Source organism: Ceratotherium simum, chromosome 22 (genome assembly GCF_057802395.1).
Source record: "Ceratotherium simum simum isolate JZ-2026a chromosome 22, ASM5780239v1, whole genome shotgun sequence".
In the NCBI taxonomy this organism is placed as follows: Eukaryota; Metazoa; Chordata; class Mammalia; order Perissodactyla; family Rhinocerotidae; genus Ceratotherium; species Ceratotherium simum.
The window spans coordinates 26221448-26243824 of record NC_141921.1 but is presented as its reverse complement, the minus strand read 5'-3'; the positions used below and the strand labels follow the sequence as shown (position 1 = coordinate 26243824).

Sequence of the window (22377 nt, the reverse complement as noted above, 5' to 3'; positions counted from 1 at the left end):
GAGGGGTGGGGAGGTCAGCAAGGCAGGAAGGGCTGTGGGAGCTGAGTGGAGAGAGCAGGGCCTCCCAGGGGTTGTGCAAAAGCAGTCTAGACTAGGGCAAACCTCTGGAAGGCTCTCCCCGAGGTGCCTCCCTGCATCAGGGTTTCCCCACCTCCTTTCCCAGGAGCCCCTGCCCTTCCAGACTCACTCTGGTGATAATGCCGCCCGGGAGGACTTGGAGTAATTACAAATCGTTTCCATATTCAAATCCAGCTGGTTGAAGAGAAATTACTTCTCTGACAGCCCAGGCGGGGGTGGGAAGAACAAGTCTTAGCCCCAGGAGGGGCCTCCGGGGAGCCTGGGGCTGAGACAGGACAGGGGAAGGGGCAGCAGCCAGAGCTTGAGCACAGAGGTCTTGGGCAGAGTGAAGGGACATCCCCTCGCCTCCCCTCAACACATCCCCTCGCCTCCCCCCAACACACACAGACTGGGGAAAGGACAATGACCCCAGCCCTTTAGCCCCGCTGGGGCTCGCTCTGGAACCTCTCATGGGATGGAGCCACATAGGCAACCAGCAGTCAGGCTCTCTAGGGCTCTCACACTGCCATGCTAGGTGATCTTGAGAAAGTCCCTTCAGCTTTCTGGGCCTCTGTTTCCTTATCTGTGAAATGGTATAAATGCCCTCACCTGGGCTCCAGTAAGAAAAAAGATATGGATTAATAAGAGCTATGCCTCTGAAAGGGGCCTTTTTAAATAATTATTTTATTACCAATTAATTTGTATTTTTGTTAACAGTAACAACCACCAGTGGCCCAGTCGGGAGGCAGCACAGCCCTCAGTGGGGCAGCTCGGGAGAGGATGGTGGGTTGAGGAGGGGAACAACCGGGGCCTCAGCCGCCTGGCCTCAGCCTGCCTCCCGCTGGGCCAGCCACCGCCATGCTTCGTTGCCCTTTAAACAGATGAGAAAATGTTCTTCTTCCCTTCCCAATGATTTATTTGGCCCAGAGCCTGGGCAGGTTTCCTTCCAGCCGGGATCTAGGAGCACCCCTCCCTCTGCCCCTCCCTCCATTGCCACTCAGCCAGGCACCCACAGCAACCCAAAGCTCTGGGTACCAAAGTCTCCTAGTCCCCCACGACACCTATCAGGAGCTCATAACATGTACCCAGAGACACCCAAATCCATGTGACAGTCTTTTACCAGGGTCAGCCCCAGAGCTCATATGACAAATACCTCACTGCTCTGGATGTCAGGGATCCTGGAGGGGTATCCTGGAAAAGGTGGACTGGCCCTCTCCACCTGCAGGAAGTCCTGCTTGTCTAACTTCCATCCTTCCTGCTGCAGATGCCAAATGGGTCAGGAGCCAAGCTAGGGGTTCGTCATTTTTCTGGTGCTGTAGATTAGGGAGAGAAGGGAGGATTTGTTGCTCCCCAGCCAGATCTTCCCAGGTCAGTGTCTGCTTTGTGTGCAGCCCTCTGGGTAATGCCTGCATTCTCTGGCCCCAGGCCCCTGAGGCAGAGGGTGGAGAAGACCTTGAGTGTCCTGGGTGATCTTTACATACATGTCTTATACTGGAGGGTATGCGCAAGAGCCTGGCACCAAGAAGGTGTCTTCACTCACTCATTCAACAAATATTTATTGTTCACTGTGTTCTAGGCCCTGGGATCCAGGCCATCAGCACATCCCATTGCTTCTACCTCCCAAAATATTCCAAATCTATTCACTCTTCACGTCCCCACTGCCAACACCAGAGTCCAAGCCACCATCATATTTAATCTCCGGGCTCCCACTTCTACGTCCTACCCCAATCCATTCTCTGGAGCCCACCAAGCCATCTTTTTAACATGTAAATCAGAGCACCTCTTCTTTTTTATTTTTTTTATTTTTTTTTAAAGATTTTATTTATTTATTTTCCCCCCAAAGCCCCAGTAGATAGTTGTATGTCATAGCTGCACATCCTTCTAGTTGCTGTATATGGGACGCGGCCTCAGCATGGCCGGAGAAGCGGTGCGTCGGTGCGCGCCCGGGATCCGAACCCGGGCCACCAGCAGCGGAGCGCACGCACTTAACCACTAAGCCACGAGGCCGGCCCAGAGCACCTCTTCTTAAGCCCTCCAATGGCTACCCACTGTACTTAGCATGGTGACCTTCCAGGCCCTGCATGATCTGGCCCTTACCAGCCTCTCCAGAGCCATCTCCACTCCCCCCTACTCACACTATGCTCCAGTAACACAGATCTCCTGGCTGTTCTTGGAAAACTCCAAACCCTTCTTCTCCTAGCACTTATCATTGCTGCCTCCTTCTCATTAGGAAGGTCTCAGTTCCAACATCACCTCCTCTAGGAGGCCTCCCCTGATTACACTTCTAAAGCAACCCTACCCACCCCCAGTAGCTCTATCCCATGGCCTTGTTGTATATCCTTCGTAGCACTCATTACTCTGAAAATAAGTTGTCTATTTACACACATGTCATCTGTTTCCCCCGCTGGACTATGAGTTCTATAAAGGCAGGGACCTTGTCCATTCACTCACAGTTGGATCCCCTGGCAAGAAGCACTATGCCAGGTATGTAGTAGGTACTCAGTAAATATTTGTTGAGTGAATGAATGGTGAAAGGGCAAGCAAAGGCCCTGCCCTCACGGAGCTTCCAGTCTGTGATCCTTGGTTGATGTTTGCCCAATAAAGTAGTGTTTTACAGTTTCCCATGTGATGAACCAGAGAGTTCAGGCCCTGAGACCACACAGATCTGGACTTCTGCCTGTGTCCCTCACTGGTTGTGTGACCTTGGACAGGTCACTTATGTTCTCCAAGCCTCAGTTTTCTCTTCTGTAAAATGGAAATAATGATCCCAACCTAGCAGAGCTGACGTGAGTCCCATGAAAGATAAAGATGAAGTGCCGCACACACTGCCAGACCTGGGGAGATGTCAGCTGCATGAGTGTGGACCCCTTGCAGAATTACTCAGGGCTGCAGGCTGTTCCAGGTTCTGGGGACACAGAAATGACTCAGAATCGGGCCCTGACCTTGAGACCTTCCCAGTGCCCCCTTCCTCCTCCCAGGAAGAGAGGCATACCAGTGGGAGTTCTTATCTGCTGAGATCATTGCAGCGAAGGAGGCAGCCAGAGCCACCGTGTGACCAGGACAGTGTGTGTGCGTGATCCCTGCGGAGAAACTGAATCTGGATCCACTTCTCTGCAGCACCTCCTCTCCTTATTTGGAAGCCCCTCTCCTGTTTCTGCCTCCCATGTCTGTGTAAACACACACACGTATATACACGGATGCATGTACAGACAAACCCATATCCACACACTTCCACAGTCACTGGCCCACAGACATAGACACTTGATGGGGATACACAGGTACATAAAGAACCACACACACAAGCCCAGGACACAACCTCCCTCCATTTTTTCTGGTCCAGTGGGGACCTGTCTGGTTTATCTGTCAGTCCTGTCACCTCCCGCTCTAGGCTGAGGTCAGGCACAATCCCTGCAGGTTGACAGGAGACAGCCCAGCACTCCCCTGCTGCAGGTCTTGAAGGCAAGGAGCCCTGGCAGCCACTCCAGGCACCCAGAAATCACAGCACCATACTCTGTATCCACACACCCAGGCTGGTGGACAGGCAGGGGGGCCTGAGAAGAGCTGCTCCCAGCTTCCTTCCCCAGTGGAGGGAGAAGGGGAATCCCTCAGGGAGGGCCTGGGACACTTGGCAGGCATGGGGCACACTGGCAGTGGGGGGCCAGTGTGTTCCCACCATCTGGGATGCCCCAAGTTCTCTGCCCCAGGCTCTGTGCCACCTGGATCCTGCTGGACTGGACTTGTGCCAAACAGGACACAATGAGCATAGCCAGCAGGACTAGTGGTGACCTAGAGGTCTAGAGGGACCAGCTCATCCTTTGAGCCCCTCTGTGGGTTGGACACTGTGTCAGCTGCTTTTAACTTGTCACAATTAACCCTCGCAACAACCACACCTTAAATTGGTGTGGTGGCCCCGATTTCACAGACAAGGAAATTGTGGCTTGGAGAGAGGACCCAGGCCGCCCCTCATTCAAGAAGGCCTTGCCTCAGTCCTGCCTCGTCTCATCCTCCTTGCCACCCACTAGAGGACAGACCGAGCGCCAAATGTGGAAAATAATTTATTTCAGGATTAGAGCTGATCTTCCAGAGAAGACCAGCTCCCTCGGGGTGAGAGATTTGAGGGCTCTGACTCCCAGGCATGGTCCCTGCGAGAAGAGGCTGAGGGCTGGACTCCCAGATTTGGGGGGAGGCAGTCAGAGTTGCTGAGGGTGTTGGGAAGGACATTGCACGGGACCACTGACACCTACACACCTCCCTGGCAGGCACAACCACACTCCTCGCTGACATACCCCAGGAGAACATCCCTCTCGCTTGAACATACACCACCTCATGCTGGCAATAAAGCAGTCACTGCTGGGCCTTCTGTCTCACTGCCAACCCTGGCACAACTCTGATCTCTGGGGGTCCCGGCTTGGGGGCGAGGCCTGCGGATGAGGAGGGGTTGGGGGGGGGAGAAGGCTCCTGAGTGTTGTGGTTGGAGGGGAGAGGCCCTGGGGTGCGTCGCCGAGCCCGTGTTCTGTGTGTCAGAGTGGGAGTGAGTGGGGCTGAGCTCCGGTACACGTGTGGGTGGTTGTGTGCGTCAATGTGTGGGGGGAGAGTCTGTGTGTGTATATGGTATGCCTGTGCGCAGGTTTTGTGTGTGTCTGCCTAGGCCTTGTACGTCAGAAGCCTGGGCCTGGCTCTGGGGATCTCTGCTCTGTGTGTGTGTGTGTCTTATAAGCAGGGTGTGTGGTGTTTCGTGCATTTATTTTTCTGTTTCATACCATATATGTATGGTGTAGAATGCACCATACAGCCCAGCACTCCCCTGCTGCAGGTCTTGAAGGCAAGGAGCCCTGGCAGCCACTCCAGACACCCAGAAAGCACAGCACCATACCCTGTATCCACACACCCAGGCTGGTGGACAGGCAGGGGGGCCTGAGAAGAGCTGCTCCCAGCTTCCTTCCCCAGTGGAGGGAGAAGGGGAATCCCTCAGGGAGGGCCTGGGACACTTGGCAGGCATGGGGCACACTGGCAGTATGGAATGCTACACACATACCATATATGTATGGTGTAGAATGCACACGTGTGTGATGCCAGGGTTTTTGCACCCACTCAGTGTCTGGGTGAATGTGGGGTGTCGACAGGGCAGTGTTTGTGTGTTGTTGGAGTGTGGGTGCAACCAGAATGTGTGATGTTTCTTTGCGTTCAATGTGTGTGTGAGCCTGTGTGTGTGTGTAGGGGAACGTGTTCAGCCTGTGTGTGTCTGTGCCTTTGGGTGGGGTATGAGTCAGGGTGTATGGCTTTTGCAGGCCTATGTGTGACTGTGTTTCTGTGTGTCAGTGTTGGGTATACATCTGGCTGTGTGCCAGCCTGTGGTGTGTGTCCCTGTGTGTGCTTGGAGGTGTTGGCAGGCCTTCAAGTTGGGAGGGAAGGCTGTGTATGATACTATTTGGTGTGTGTCTGTGAGTGGTGGTGGGCCCCGGTGTTATATATATGTGCCTCCATGAGGAGTGTGGATTAGTGTGTTGTGTATGTCTGCAGATCTGTACGTGTGACACTGTGATTCTTGTCTTTCGGGACTTTTTGAACTAATGCTTCCCAGGAAGCCTCCCCCACCTCCCCAGGCTGAGATCTTGGCCATGCTGTACACTGCCAACCAGCTTGGCGAGCTCTGCACTTGCCTCGGTGGGGGGAGCTCTCCTGAGGGAACCCAGAAACTGCCGGCCACCGGGTCAAGATCACATAGCGGGAGGCACAGGGGCTCCTTCTCCTGCGGTGCCCAGCACCCCTCCCCTCTTACAAAGGGCCCTACCGCCTAGGCCGCCCGCGCGCCCCGCGCCCTGCCCAGGTCTCCCCTGAAATGAATTTTAATTTCCGCTCGGGGTGGCAGCCCTAATGAGTCCCGAGCCAGCAGAGGCGGCGGCGGGGTGCGGGGCCGCGGGCCGCCGGTGGCGGAAGGGAGCCGGGATTTGAATTTCAAAGGCGGCTGGGGCCCGTGTGCGTCTGCGTTGTGCGATGGTGTGTGCGGCGCTGGTGTGTCTGCTAATACGCGCCTGCGTGTGTCGCGTGTCTGGGTCAACGTGTTGTGTGATTGCGCCTCTGTGGGAGCCCTTGCGTGGGCTGCAAGTGAGTGTCAGTAAGCCCGAGTGTTAGGGGGTCTCCGTCACTGTAAGAACGTGCCCGGGAGCGTGTCGGTGTCTGTCCGCGCTTGTGGACAGCCGTTTGCATCTGCGTGTATTTTTAGGACGAGTCTTTACGAGCGTGTGTGTGTCGGTGCGTTTGGGTGCTCGCTGTCTCTGTCACTGAGTGGACGTCTGCAGGGGTGTGAGGGTGTGTCAGTGTGTCTGCGCACGTGTGGACGAGCGTTTGCATCTGTGAGTCTGTGTGGGCGTACATTTGTAGGAACGAGTCTATGCGCGTGTCTGTCTTTCTGTGTCCGCCCCCCAGCCCCTGCGTGAGTCTGCGAGTGTGTCCGTGCGTTTGTGTGCTTGGGTGTCTGTGTCATGGTGTGTTTCCGCAAGCGTTTGCGCCTGCGGGGGTAGGTGTGTCTGTGCTAGCGTGCAGCTGCCGGAATGGGTGAGCGTGAGCGTGCGGTCGGGGCACGGCGCACGGAGCGCGGGGTGGGGGCGGGGAAAGCAGGCCCGCGCCCCACACTGCCGCCCACGCGCCCCGTGCTGTGTGTCAGCGCCGCCGCTGGCCCTTCGTGGGCGCCCGCAGGAGGCTGTGTGAACGGCCCTCTCCTCGCAGAGACCTCGGGCCAGGCCGACTCCGGAGGGCGAGCTAGCCCGTCGCCAGCCCAGGGCACCCCGCCCCCCTCGCCGCTCTTCCCCTAGCGGCCCAGCTCGCCGACCCGCGGGCGCTCAATGGAATCTTGGAGGCAATGGCCGGAGAGGATGGGCCGTTAGCCAGAGGGCCGGAGCGGCGCCCATTTCACGCTCTCACTCTTCTCAGGGCATGGGAGCAGCTCATCCATCTTGGGCAATAGGCCTGCGCTGCTGTGAGATCTTCACCGACCTGTGGCTGCACTAGAGACTCAAGCTAGAGGGCAGGAAGGACTGCCGGGTCCCTAGGGGGCGCTGTCTCTTAACAGGCACGTGCACACATGAGCCCTAACTCAGACACCTGGGCACATGCCCAAGCACACCTAACACACACAAGGATGTGGGACAGGCCCCTGACACTGGGCTCAGGGGGCAGGCCCACTGGTGCACATCTAGGAGTGCACACACTCACACACACACAATAATCCAGAGACACAGGCAAGTTCATGTGCACATCTCACATTCACTTGAACAACCTTACCCCTCCCTGGGTTTTGGACCCTATGAAGGGGGATGAGGCTCAGAAGTCCTAGAGCAAAGGGGCAGCCTGAGTCACTCCATGTTCCCTTTACTCTGGCAGGCCCTAGATTGGGCCCTGACAGGGATGGTTCACCCTGCATCCTCTCTCCCAGAAGCTGGAAGGCGGGGGGGGCACAAAGACCCCAAATCCAGTTATTCCCATAATGTGCCATCCCACAGCCAGAGGCAGGCAAGAGCCAGGGGCTGCCTCCTCATGGGGGGCCCCCAGGGCCTGGCTGGGCACAGGGAGGTGATGTCAGGATGCTCAAAGGACAATAAAAGAGGAACTAGGGATGAGATGATGGTGTCAGATCCTCCTTCCCTGCCAGATTGGGAGCATTTTGAGAAGGGGTGGGGGCTGACTCCTCCCAGCAAGGCTCAGCAAGGGGCCTGGTACCAAGGGGCTGCTCCAAAAACACTATCGACTGAAGAAAGGAGAGAAAGAAATGAGTCTGAGAATGCAGAGGATCACCTAAGGGCTGAGGGAGCACCATAAAGAGGCACAGATAGTATATCCAGGCTCTGTGCACAGCTCTGTGCGTGCCGGGGGGAGGGCTGGGTCTGGGGGAGGACATGTGAAGCTGGGGTCAGGCTGGAAATACATCACTGAAAGCCTTGTAAGCTAAACCAGAGGTAGATTTTACTCTGAAAGCAACAGAGCTTTATGAAAGGTTTTGGACAGGAAAGAGTCACAGTAGAGTTCATTTAAGGAAAGACAACTGGGGTAACTGGAAGGTGGATTTGAGGAGTCAGGATTGGAGAAGGGGACTGGTTAGAGGCTCATTTGTTTGTTCATTCATTCATTCCTTCAATGAATATTTCTTGAGAGCCTACTAAAAGTGTCTTTCCACGAGTGAGTGAAATGGATACAATCTAGGACCTCAAGGAACTTCTAGAACCTGACCACATAACTGCTGTGTTTCTGTGAAGCTTACCTTCTAGTGGGGGAGGGGAGGCAGACACAAAAGCATAAAAATACATGGCATGTTAGTGTTGATAAGTAGAAAGAAGGAAAAGAGTGTCGGGTAGGGAGGCAGGAGTGATAGAGGAGCACAGGGGGCTACTTTAGGTAAGGGGGTCAGGGAAGGTGTCTCTGAGAAGGTGACGTCTGAGCAGAGACCTGAAGGACATGAGGGATATTTGGAGGAAGAGCTGTCCAAATAAGGGAAATTTCCAGTGCAAAGGCCCTGAGGGGGAGCGTGCCATTTACCCAGATGGGGAAAGACTTGTGGGAAGTCGATGATTCCTATTTTGGACATGCTGCGTTGAGGTGCCTTCAGGACATCCAGGGACAGTGACCAGGAAACAGGAGAGATTTGGGTATAGACAGTGATTAGAGAGAGTGGAACCTTGGGAACTGATGCAGTAGGAGAGATTAAGGATAGACTGCGGGGAAGAGGATGGGGAGCAACTTGAGGCATGAGAGTCAATTTTGGAGAGACTGGCTGCTAGGGATGGGGAGTGGGGCGTGGGGATCATGTGACTAAAATGGCATCCCAGAATGGTCCTGGTATTAGCTGCCTCTCCTCCTGGTCCTGCCTGGGCCCACAGCCTCTCCTCATTTGCCAAACTACCCTCCTGCCTGGGAGAGAGCCAGGGAAACAGGCTAGGATGTTGACAGGAGCCCCTTTCAACATGACCTCCTGTGGTCCCCTGGGCTCCCTCTGCCCCCATCCTGGCCATCAGAGCCAACCTGTCCGCCTCTGGTGCTTCCTTCCTCTCACTTGAGACTGAATCCTCAAGTAACTCTGCAGCCCCCTCACCTGTTATCAGTCCTAGGGAATGAGGGAGCCTGGATTGAGAGTCTGGAGGGCCACAGACTTCCTAGGTGGCCTCTGAGCCTCAGTTTCCCATTGTGTTGGGATTTGGAGGGACAACATCTTAGCAGGACTTTCCAGCCTTAACATGATCAGAATCTCTGAGGTTCTTTGATGACATTTCAGCTGGTTTCAGTGTCTGCTGCTAACTGTTCAACAACTGGCTCTGGATAGCAAATGGGGACGTGTAGCCTTGACGTGTAGCATTTGCCAATTTCCATGGTGTAAATGCTCCCACGATGGCCAATTTAAACTACCAATGTGAAGTCAACTGGCTGGCAAAATTCCCACACATTTAACAATCGGCTCTCGCAAGCTGGCATGAGCTGGCTCCAACACCCTTGCCAGACCCTTTCCAGAGAGATAGAAGGGGCAAAAAGCCTGGGGTGGAACTTGGGGGATCTGCCCATAGGTGCGGAGGGAGGAAAGCCAGGCTTTCCAGCTTCCCCATCCTCCCTCTCAATGCCCAAGTCATTCCCCAGGGAGAGGCTCAGAGCCTTTTGTCTGCCCCCTTTTCTCCTCTGACTTTAACCATTTGACATCCTTCCCAGGCCCTCTGCCCACTGCATTGCCTGCTCAAAAAGTGGGCTGGTACCCACAGCCTTCCCCCCTTTCCCTACCTTCCCCCTAAAGGACTCCTTTATTTGGAAATAGAGGTCATGCCATCCTGACCCACAGCCAGACCACAGCTGTAGTCACTGTAGACGGGTGACCTGGATATCTGGCTCAGCTCTGCCACCAGCCCCCAGGAGGTGCCTCCCCCTGCCTGTCCTCAGTTTCCCCATCTGTAAGATAGGCAGCAACTGCTGGCCTCTCCAAAGGCCCTTTCAACTGTGAGATTCTGCCATTTCTATCATCCCTTGTCAGCCCTGATGGCAGCTCAGGGCCTCTTCTCTCAGACACATTTCCCCAGCCTCCTAGACCCTCCCTGCTCCAGCGGCCCCCCACTGCCTCTGGCTCCCCGGGCTCCCCGATAAGGGGCCCAACTAATTACATTAGGATTTCATGCCAATTAGCAAACAATTACACGGGCAAATTGGTGCCTAATTTGGAGCAATAACAACAGCTCCATTGGCCGAGGTGAAATAGCTGCAGACAAGACTGTTCACCCGGCCTGCCCCTATCAGAGGCCCTGGAGGGTGGGAGCCGGCTTCTACCCTGACTTGGACCAAAGTCTGCAGTTCTCCTTTAAGGATCTTTAAGCTACTGTTTATGCTGATGACATGGTCTGCCCAGGCCTTTGCTAAGAGAAGGGCATGGAAGAAAGCGAAGGAAGGTGGGCTGTGGGGATAGAGGGGAGCTGAGGCAGACAGGGCTGGTTTCACTGAGGAGGTGGGGAGGATCTGGGGGGACAGCGAGAAGGGAAGATATGGGGGGATGGTAATTAACATGAATAAAGGCTTGGATGCTGGAATGGGTCATATGAGCTCAGGACTAACAGAGAAACCAGTGGCTCAGAGCACAGGATGGTGGGGGGAGCTGAGGCCTCAGAGGAAAGTAGGGCCAGACTGGGAATTTAAACATTCTCCTGGAGGCCGTGGGAGCCACGGGGGGGCTCAGGGTGGGAGGAGGAGACTGTGCTGAGATGCATCTTGGTCTCCTGACCTTGGATCACTGGCAACCACCCATCCCACTGACAGCTGCCATGGGGTCCCATCTGGTCTCCATTCTTAACATCTCTGGAACCCGCTGCCCTTGTTCCGGACCACAGAGACTATAGCAGTAGCTGCCAGTCCTGTCCTCCATCCCCTGTCCATATTTCCCCAAGTGACCACCCAAAGGAACAAACCCAACCATACTCCTCCTTTGCTTAAACCCTCAATGGCTCCCCAGTGCTCTCAGGATAAAGTTCAGACTCCCCACCTCAGCAGTCGTTGCCCTTTACCATTTGGCCCCTGAAGACCTCCCAGCTCTCCCTGTCTTTCTCACCTCCACACCTTGTGTCCTAGGAACCAGACCCCATTTCTTGATGGTGCCAGGCTCTTTCTCACCTTCCAGCCTTTGACCATGCTGTTCCCTCTGCGTGGATTGCTCTGCCAACACCCCTCCCTTGTAACTGAATGCATCTTTCCAGGCCCCTCCCCTGCCTCCCAGGTTCCTCCAGGAAGCACCAGTTCTTCTCCCCTCCGAGCTCCCTTTGTAACCTCCGCTTCTGTGGGACCTTTCACTCTGTAGCGGAGCTTTGGTATCAGCACCTGCCTGTCCCACTGGACTCGGAGCTGCTCATGGGCAGGGCCTGGAGCAGATTCACTCCATGTCTCCTTCATCCAGCACAGAAAATGAATGAACAGAGAAGATAAAGAGATGGGATAAAAACATTTTTCCCTGAGGATAGTGGGGAAACTGAGGCAGGGAACCAGAGAAGTATTCCTGAATCTGGGAGATGCTGCACTTGGAAAAGAAAGTGGAGTCAGCTTTCAGCCCTCGGCCCACTGGAGCCAAGCTCTGCCCCCATCCCTCCAGGTTTTTTCCTGAACACCCTCACAAAACTCGGAGCACCTTACTTCAACCCACTCTTATCCAGGTGTGTTCATCTCTGCTTTCAACAAATGAGATAAAGAAAGCCCCTACTAAGCTAAGGATACCAAACAACAACAACAACAAGGCAAGTCTCATGAGGACAATGGCACAGCAAACTGAACTGCAGCATGAAGGACTGTGGGCAGAGTCAAGGAGGAACCATCTGACCATCAGGGCTCAGCCCCTAAAATGATCCCTAAAGGGAAGACTAATGGGGGAGGGGGTCAGAGGGTGGGGGTCTTGTCCTATCTAAAGGAGACCAAGCAGAGGCCAGGGATGGAATACAGACCTTCCCAGAGGCAGGGGGATGACCTAGCTAACTTTCCTGGGAGCTTGGTTCTCACTTGGGGGTCTGCCACTCCATCTCAAGGCCCATCACTCACGTTAATTACCAAGAAAAAGCCGATTTCTCCTCATTTCCAGACTCCAAATGACAGTATCATTAGGCTGGTAATGTGCAGAGAAATTGTGCGTGTCTGTCTTGGAACATGTCCTGAGCCAGAATGGGTAAGGGTGCCCCCCGCCAGGGTTTGTCTCCAAGATGCTCCCTGTGGCAGAGGGCCAATGTCAGGAAGAGATGCTGTGCCACTAGGGCAGAGGTGCTCTCCCTCTCTGTTCAGTGGGCACCCATGATGGTGATTAAACCATACCAGGTGTGGTAACAGCCCACAACACACAACCTTGCCAGATGTGAACAGAGTCAGCAGTTCCCCTCTCGGACTTATACAAGGGCACAACCCCCATTGTCTCAGCTGATCTTGAACTTGGGCCTCTCTGCTGCCATAGCCCAGTCCTGCCCAGACCCTTCGCTCGATGCTCCCTGCCCACCTCTGGACCAAGAAGCATCTGGGCACCATCTTGTCTCTGGAAGGGGGGACTCGGCCATTCCTGCACGTTCCTTCCTCCCTCAGCAAAGCCAGCATCCCAAACGTGAGCAGACCTCAAATAATAGACACTTGCTCACAGCCCTTTATGTGCCTCTTCACACTCTTTATTGTGTTGAATCCTCACTCAAACCCACTTAACATATGAGGAAACTGAGGCCCACACAAGTGAAATGATTTGCCCGAGTTCAAGCCTCAGAGCTAAGCTTGACCCCAGGTCTGCCCACTGTCCAAGCTCAGGTTGAAGACACCCTCAATTCAATCCATCTGGTACTCTGAGAACACGTCCTCTGACCCTGCTCCTGATATAGAGAATTGGACCCAAACACGCTCTGCCCTCAAGAGCTGAGCTTGGTGAGAAGACGCAGGATGTAAAAACATAATTATAGCTCAGTGTGATCTGTGCATGACACAAAAGAGGAAACACAAAAGGTTCATTCTCACCAGCAATCAAAGACGTGCGAATTAAAACAACAATACGATGCAGTTTTACCTACTGAAATTAATACAGTTTGTTTTTTTAAAGACAGCACCAGTGTTGGTGAGAACTGAAATCTGAGGCGCCCTCAGACTCCACTGACGGAAGAGTAAATTAGAACAACTTTTCTGGAAGGCCACTGGGCCATGGTGTCAAGAGCTTTAGAAACAGACAGACCCGTTGGTCCTGTGGATCTACTTTTAGGAACTCAATCCAACAAATAACCAAAGATGTTGAAAAAAAAACCACACGTAAGGATGCTTATTGCCATTATTTATAACTGTGAAAAATTACAACCAACATAAATGTCTAGCAATAGAGCGTTGGTTAAATAAATTATGATATAGCCATATATAAGAATATTATGTAACCATTAAAAGTCATGTTCTTGAAGAATTTTTAATAATCTGGCAAAAATGCTCACTATATAATGATAAGTGAAACAAAGCAAGAAACAAACTATACATATAAGATGTCCTTAATTTTAGAAAGAAAATATTTAATCAATTCATTGAAAGAAAGTCTGGAAGGAAATAAACCGAGAGTTAATCTGAGAGGACTATGGGTGATTTTTTGTTTCAATCAATACTTTTGTGTTTCTTCTAAATCTCGTACAAATTTTTTGGGAAAAAGTCATTAGAAATACATGCAATGTGTGTGGGCATCCCAGGATGTTATGAGAACACAGAGGCTCCTAACCTAGCCTGGGGGCAGTCAGGGAAGTCTTCCTGGTGGAGGTGATGCCTGTGCTGAGTCTCAGAACGAGTAAGCTTTATCCAAAGGAGGGAGGATTGGTTCTAGGCTAGGAAACAGTATATGCAAAGGCACAGAGGTAGAAGAGATCCTGACCTCTTCTGGAAACTCTTGGTAGCTTGTGTGGCTGGGTGAAGGGGCAACAGGTAAACCCAGGCGGTGAGCAGAGCAGACTGGAAGACGAGGCTGAGGAGCTGGTGCTTTGCCCTGAGAATAAAGTCGAGTATTGATGGTCCTAAGCAGGGGATGTAACAGGATCCGAGCTGTGTTTTAGAAAGATCATCCTGGCCACAGAATGGAGAGGGGTTAGGGCATGGGAGATAGGGTGAGGCAAGATGTGGAACCTAGAAGCGGGGGGAGAGCTGTTAGGAGGCTGTTGCATCGTCTGGGTGGAGAAGGGGCTGGCCTGGGCTGGGTGGTGGTGGCAGAGAGGAAGAGAGGAGGGGCCGGCTGGAGCAGTGATTATGAGGAGATTTGACAGGACTTGGTGATTAATTGGAGAGGGGAGGCTACGTGGGGGCGGGGCGGCTCTGCCTCTGCCCATGACTGTAGCGCACACACACAGCGCGCACGCAGAGATTTAGATTGCACAGTTGCGAGAGTGGCTTTCTCCCCAATTTCCCCAGAGGGGCAGATTTGGGGCTTATTTGATATTTGGCTGCAGACCCTGGAAGAGACGCTGACCTTGGTCCAGTCACCACACCGGACCTCTGCCTCACCCTGGGCACCCCAATGCCTCTGTACTCCCAGCCTGCAGCCCCCGGAAAGTGGGGGTGGGTAGGGTTAAGGGAAAGCCCACGGGGATTGGGGGGACATGAGCAAGAGCAGGCATAGAAAGGCCACAGCTAGGACAGGACATAGATGTACTGTCACACACATGGACCTGGATCCACAGAGAAAGAATACAGTCCCCATGGGGATTCTGAGAGTCAAGTCACAGGCAGCGATATACACGGAGACACAGCCTGACGTAGGCTGTCAGACACAGGCCCTGTCGCACACACAGTCACACACCCACAGTCAGACAGCCCCAGACTGGTCTCACACTCAGGCCATTGTGCTCAGCTGGAGCCCCCAAGGTCCTCCCGGCTGCTCCACCCCCAGCCCCTCACCCCCCACTCCCTCCTCAGGAGGACAGGACAGAGGGCTGGCAGAGGGACCAGCAGCCAAACGGGGCAGCCCAGCCAGGAGGGAGGCCTCTGAGAAGGGGTTGCCAAGGCAACAGGCTCCTGCAGAACCAACCAGGGGCTTAGATTCTCGACTCTTATTTTTAGAAGTTGGGCCTGGGCTGGTTGGGCCAGCCAGCGGGCCGGGCTCCCCCGGGGCAGTGCCTGAAGGCATAGACGCCGGCCTCCACCCCCCTGGAGGGTTCTGGTAGGGACTGCCCAGGCCGAGGCTTCTTCTACACACCTCCAGCCTCCTTCCTCAGAGTCCTGCCCTGGGCAGGATTTTCTACTCCCTTCTGTCTTCACACAGACCCAGAGTCCTTCTACCAGCACTATCCTCCACCCTCCAGGCCCCAGGAATGGCGACACAGCCTGCCCTGCTACGCCAGCCTGTTGATGCCTGTGGCTTAATTTGTGGTGTGTTGGGGAAGAAGGGGTGGGGGGCGTGGCCAGATTTCTGCGGTAGAGTGTGTGGGGCTTGTGTCTGACTGACGTGTGTGCATCTTAGGGGCGACCCTCACCCTCAACTCTGTGTGAATTCCCTCTTCTACAGGGCTAAAACAGAGCTCCCCCTATCTCCCAGCCCCACCCATCCATAGCCCCCACCCCTGCCGGGATCTCCTGAAAGTGGGGGGACGGCAGAGATCTCAAGCTGGAAGCTGGTGGAAAGCCTGGACCTTGGTGTCCCCCCTTGTCCAGACCCTCCCTGTTTCTGAGCAGATGGCTCCCGACGGGGGCAGAGCAGTGGTGGCAAGGACAGGGAGGGACCAGACAGACCCGGGTGGACGGAGACTGGCGGAGGGGGGTTCTGGGGAGCTCGAGGGAGCTGACTTTATGGTGACTCCTCCAGCTGCTGGGGATTTCTCTGTTAATCTGGGACTGCTCCGTTTGCATCTCATTTGCCTATATTTGCATAACAAGGGCCTGGCTGGCACCGGAGATCGAAATTCCTAGCCTGGGTAATTGTGTGAAAAAACCTCTGCAGACTGAGCAGGAATCCTGGGGCCAGGGAAACCAAGGCAGGGAGCTGAATGTGTTGATGTTACCCGTCTCCATTCAATCCCAGGAGCCTCCACTTCTTCCCTAATCCGTGCTGCAGGAGGGGTGGGGATGTCAGTGGGAATGGGGTGGGAGGGGCGATAAGATTGAGAATCAAGTCATCCTTGAGAGCCCCCGGCACCCTGATAGAGCTGGGCACAGAGCATGCTGCTGGGTGGGAATGGCCTGAATCTGGTAAGGGCAGAGTTGGGAGTGGGGAGGGGGAGGTAGAACTCTGCCCCTCCCATCAGCCCCTGACCCCCACAGTCCTCACCAGTCTGGTTAAGAGCTGACTCTAGCCAGAGTGCCTTGGATCATATCTTGATCTGATCTGCCACTCCAATACTCTCAGACCTGGGCAACCGAGGCCCCTGCCCTGCCCCCCCCGTCCCCCACTTTGGCCCTCTTCTGCATGGGATAAAGAATCTGAAGGTCCACAGGCCCACAGGGTTGTGCCCACCTGGAGCTCCAGCCCCTTCTAGACCATACCCCAACTTAGGACCCCAGAACTCCCTCCCCAAACAGCCCTAAGCCAGCTGCCAGGGCCTGGGTGGCCTATTTCCCACATCCTTTCTCCTCAAGCCCAAAGGGTGGCAGAAAGGTGGCTATTTGCCAAGAGTGTGGACCAAGCAGGGACTAGAGTGTTGGGGCGTCCACAGGCCTGCATACAAGGCCCCTCACAGGAGGGGTAGAGGGCTGGGGGCCTCCTTTTGTATTCTTGCCCTAGGCTCTTTAAACATTTGAGGTGGCTCTGACAAGCTGTTTGACCTTAGGCAAGTTACTAACCTCCTTGTGCCCCCCAGTGGGGTTAATAATAGTACCTGCCTCATAGAGTTGTTATGAGGATGAAGTGAGTTAATTCATGTAAAGCACTTAGAATGGAGCCCGGCACAGAGTGAGAGCGTATAAGTGTTAGCTATTATTATCTATTAGCCTGGGATTTGGCTTTTTTCCCACCAGCTGCAGAAGAAGCACCTTTTCTTTCACTTTGAGAGACTGAGGAAGAAGTAAGGGATGGGGACATCCCTTCCACTCCTTCCCCCTCCTCCCTCAGAGCCCAGATCCCACTTTTCTCCCTCCCCAGCTAAACACCCCCAGGCTAGGATGCCAGGAGGGCAGCCAGGTCATTGGACTGAGTGTAATGATTTATTTAATGTCCGTATTGGTTGAATGAATGAGTGAACAAATGAACAAATGAAAAACAAAGATTGAATGAATGAATGAATGAAAGTCAAACAGCAGGCTGGATTGACTGACAGAAGACAGACTGACAGGCAGATGTTTTCGCTTTGGGGGCCCTCAGAGCTGATTCCCTGAACTACATCATTGTTTCCTGTCTGCTTTCATCAGATGCTGGCAGGCAGAGAAGTAGATGAGGGACCTGGCCAGGCTCTCTACAAGGTCACCCCTGGCTGTGGTGAGCGGCTCATGCTTGGGGAGGGGCCGTGCCTGTCTGTATCTGGGTCCTTTGTGTCCTGTGGAGGTCTGAGTGTGTGTCTCTGTGTCTGTGTGTCCCTGCCCAGAAGCTCCCCCCTGCCCAGCAACGAGGGGCCCTGGAGAAGGCGGCATCCAGGTCTAGGGTAGGGGGTTGGGGAGGCTGGTGAGCCTCATTACCTCTTTATTTACACCCCTGCCCCCTCCAGCAGAGCCAGGCCTCAGTGTACCCGCCTGTCAGCTGGCGGGTTATCGGTGATGGAGAGCTCTCCTGGGGCCTGGCGGCCTCTGCCATCTGGCTAGGCTGTTGGAGAAGGTGGGGGGACCCGTCATAGGACACCCCTCTGGGCCCTCAGGCTTGGCACTAGGCTCGTCTCAGAGGGTGATGGGAGCGTGGGCATGTGGGAGTGCAGGTGTGTGTGAGCATCGCTGCACGTGTGCCCCTGTGTGTGTGATTTTGAGTGTGTGGTAAGACTGTGTGTGGGCGGTAAGTCTGGGTGTGACTGTGAGTAGGACTTTATGTGTTTGTATTCGTGATTGTCTATGTGTGTGTGTCTGCATGACTGTATCCTCGTGGTCTGGGGTCTCTGTGTATGATGGCATGCGGACCAGACCGTGGGCTAAGTGCATGGGTCTTGGTCTGGCGCTTTTCCATGGGAAGCTCCGAGGTGGAGACAGGAGTTGGGAGGGCTCAGGCCCAGTGGGGACCCGAGCTGTGGCCTTGAGAGGAAGGTGCCCATTCTCAGTGAATTCCTGGCTCGGCTTTTCAGTCAGGAGGAATTAACCTCCAGGTCCATTTCTTTAGAAACTGTTCTCATTTCTCTCCTCCTGTCTGGGTAAGACCCAATAGTGCCGAGTCCCACTCGAGGGCCTGGAAGTCCCTCTGAGAAAACCCAGTCAGCCCGAGGAGTCCTAGGGGCTCCCTGACTCCTCAAGCCCCATTCCCTGGAGGTGGACCGTGGTTTCAGGCATCATCAGAACTCCCAGGCTCCCCGGGAAGCATCCCGTAGAGACTCCCCTCCCCTTCCCCAGCACAGAGACAGGACACACATAAGCCACTCTGAGGTACAGTCACACAATTACCCAGACGTGGGCACTGGCATAGCATCGCACATGAACCAGAAACCCACATGTGTAGCCACAGATCCACTGGACACATGCATATATACACATACCCATGCGTACATCACGACACACAAACCCTCATCCAGGCACACGGATGTACAGGCACATGCGTGTTTACACCCAGGAACGTGTCCATACATTGGTAAAACACACTCTTACAAGGACACACATGCTTAGAGTTACATGCATGCAGACATGCTTGCAAGTGTCCACACACATTCCGTCCCCTCCCACCCTCACTCCATTTCTCTCAGTCCAATGCCCTGCTGTAGCTCTCACTCACTGTGGATGACTCTTTGCAAGCTGGGCATCAAAGGAGGGCAGATGCCATATGCCTAGGGGAACTTATGACTATGTAGTTGTATGTGTCTACATGTCCAAATTTGTATATGTGTGTCACTGTATATCTGGTACTCTGTGTGGCTCTAGCTCTGGGTAAAACAGAGAAGTGTCTCTTTGTGACACTGCGGGTATTTTTCCGCGTATGTCTGTATGTAATTCTAGCAGGACTTATGTGTAGCTGTGTGTACCCATTTGTGTGAATGTGAGTGTGGGTGACAGAGGGGGATTTGTGTATCTGTGTGACTGCATTTTGTGGACTGTCTCTCTTAGCATGTCTGTATATGTATGCCTACGTGCATGTTGGCATCTATGTGCATTTCTCATGTGTATATGGCTCTGTGGTCTGGAATCCACAGGCTGGTTGGACTGGCTCCCCTCCCGGCAGAGGCTGTGGCCCGGGGTGGGCCAGGTGAGACTGGACTGATCCCCCAGCCATTGACAGTCGTATTTACAGAGCTCTGAGTAGGACGTAATTGCTTCTATTAATCTTTCTCCGGTTGTTAATTGCTCACTTATCGGGTTGTGTATTATGCCGACTGTTGCTCTTAATTCGCCTCCATAGCTGCAGGTGTTTGCTGCCTTATTAACTGTTAATCGGCGCGGCTAGGGATGGAGACTTAATTGGCCCCCAGAGTGGGACACAAGCGGGCCAGCCGGGCACTGCCAGGCTCTCAGCCTGTCCCTGGAAGCCTTACCTGTGGAGCACAGGTGGCTACCAGGAAAGGAGTTGGCCCCCGGCCATCCGCCAGTAGACAGCAATCCTGCATACAGCCATCAGAGTGACAACTGCAGGGTACTGCCCCCATGGAATCCTTCCTCCTCCAGGAAGCCAACCAACCAATCAAAATCCAGCTCCTACACTCCCTCTCCATCACCAACAACTTTTGTCTACCCAGGATAGGAGCCAACCTCATTTATTTTAAATATCTGAACCTAATTGAGGACTAAGGGACCAACAAGGAGTGGAACAGGTTCTCCTTTAACGCCTCCTCTGCCTCCCCTCCGACCCTAGCAGTCAAGCTGTTAAGGTTCCAGAGCCACTGGGAGAAAGGAGAGCAACAAGGAGCTTCTGCCAGAGCAGGAAGGTGAAGTTAGACCCAGGAAGGACTTCCCAGCTTTTGAAGAGGCTTTCTGGAACAATTAGAGTTCAAATAAGAACAAGAACTTCCAGGAGGAGATCTGCTGCTCCATCCCAGCCATGCTCAAGGAGCCCTCAGCCTCTGCTTTCACAGCCCCAAATCAGGGACCTCACCTCCTCCACGGCACTGCTACACAGCTGCAGCAGTGACGGGGTTCTCTCTACTGAGCTGACTTCTGCCTCCCCCTGCCCGGCAGAGGAGTCCCAATTGTCCACAATGGGGACACTGAGGCCCAGAAAGAGCAATGGAGTGGCCCCAGGGTCCCCCAGTCCTCTCTGGCAAAGGCTCAGATATGTGGCTCGCCAAGCACAGTTTCTGCCCTCAGCCTTCCACTGGACCCTGCTCCACCCCAGACATCTCAGTCCTGGAGGAGACTTTCTTGGTCACCACCTCCCAGCCTCGGCTGCCACTGCTGCAGCCGCCTCAGGCTCCTGTGCCTTTGAGACAGGAAAGCAAGGTTTCTGGAAACAGTTGACCCCTGAGACAAGGGTGTAAGAGTGTAAATGTGTGTGGTGGTGGTGATGGTTGGGGGTGGGGGCGGGAGGTGAGGGGGTGGTAGTCCATGCTTCACCAACCTGGCCTCCAGCCTCCAAGAAAGACAAACGGGCCAACCCATAGTCCTCATCCTGTGCCTCAAATCCAGTCTGCCTTGACATCTGGAAGTACTTCCTGGTCTTTGGTTGTCATGTCTTCAGCTGCAAAACAAGTAGATTTGCTTTAGCTGGGTCCTGAGAGGAGCTGGGCTCTATGGAAGGAGGGAGGGAGCTACCACTGAGTGCCTACTGTGTGCCAGAAACAGCAATAAGTGTATGCAAAAGAGGCATCTCATTGAACCCTCACATAACCTGATGAGTTAGGGATTAGCATCCCCAGGTACAGAGAAGGAAACTGAGCCAACAAGAGGGGAACTAAACTTGCCCAAGGCCACACAGACAGGAAAGGGCAGACCTGGGATTCCAATCAGGTCTGTCATTGCCTGGGGAGGCTGGGTGTCTTTGGTCAGGGGTACCTGGACAGATTCATGCTAATGGTTCAATAAGGTGACCTGACCCAGGGCCTGGAGCCGGTGGTCGCTATTACAGTTTACCCACCTACCCCTAATTTGGGAATATTAATATGCAAAACACTCACCCACGTGCCCATCAGGCAGGATGAGACAGAAGCAAAGGGAACTATCCAGGGATCTTTGCCCAAACAAGTTCGGCCCCGCCTCTATGTTAATGACATGCAGATATATGTAAATTTGTACAGGAACTGGCTCAAACCTTTGGGAGCAATGGGGTGACACAGGAGGGGTTGCTATGGAAACCCCAAAGCGACTCCCCTTCCCCCACCGCACAAGCAAGCGCACAGACACGTGCATAAAGACCCAGGGTTCCTTGCTCCAGAGCCCAGAGGATCACGGAGTCGCGGAGGGTGTGAACCGGAAGGACCCTTGGAGGCGGTGTCCAGCCCGGGGGAAGCTGAGGCCCGGAGGAAGTCCCCGGGAGAGCAGCGTCGTGGGGCGCCGTCCACTACAACTGAAGGGAGCTAGGTGGCCCATGGGTCCCTGGAGACTCGTACTCCGGCCTAGCAACGTGAGCCCCGCCCAGCGTTGCCTAGCAACGTCCCTCGAGCCTAGCAACCGCCGGCCACGCCCGCTAGCAACGGCTCGCCTAATCCGCGCTCCTGGCCTCCTCTGCCAAAAGACAGGCTAGGGGCTTGTGGACTAAGGCCAAAAGGCGGGTGAAGATCATGTTGTCCCGCTCTCAGCCTCGAAACAAGCAGCAGGATTTCGGGGGTCCACCTTTAGTCCTCTCCGCGGGGCGAGGAGGGCTAAATTATGACCCCCATTTACAGAGGGGAAAACTGAAGCTCCGAAAGGAAGTCCCAGCCCAGAGTACAGAGCTTGTTCTTCCCCGAGTGCCCCGGGAAAGCGGCAGAACCTCTCCCGTCTCCCTGAGTGGAAGCCCTGGGCCTGAGGGAAGGGGTGCACAGCTGTCTCTCCCCACCTGTTCCAACAGCGTTAGGAAAAGTATCCATGTTGCCAACTGAGAATCGAGCTGTAGGTTGCATAATAATTTGTATCATTTACATATAGCACGGAGGCTGTGGCGCTCAAAAGCCCTTCGCAGCCGGAAAAGTTCCCGAAGCAGCTCCGCCCCCTTCCCTAGTTCACCCGTCCAGTCCCCTCCCACCCCGCCCCTGCTTCCAATTCCTTCGGCTAAAATCCCACACCTCGCCCCGCCCCCAGCTCGGCCTCCAGTCCTGCCAGCCCCGACCTCCATCCCAAGGCCGAGGGCCCCCTCTGCTGTCAGCTGCGGGT

At 54.4% G+C, this 22377-nt stretch overlaps 1 long non-coding RNA gene across 1 annotated transcript; it reads right to left on the bottom strand.

The window, feature by feature from the left end:
* Positions 1–721: 721 nt before the first annotated feature.
* Positions 722–21124, bottom strand: LOC147914095 (uncharacterized). Its single transcript, XR_015555713.1, has 3 exons — positions 20648–21124; positions 1211–1370; positions 722–928 (listed from the first exon to the last, which is right to left on the bottom strand). It is a non-coding gene; the product is annotated as an uncharacterized LOC147914095 (long non-coding RNA).
* Positions 21125–22377: the final 1253 nt, after the last annotated feature.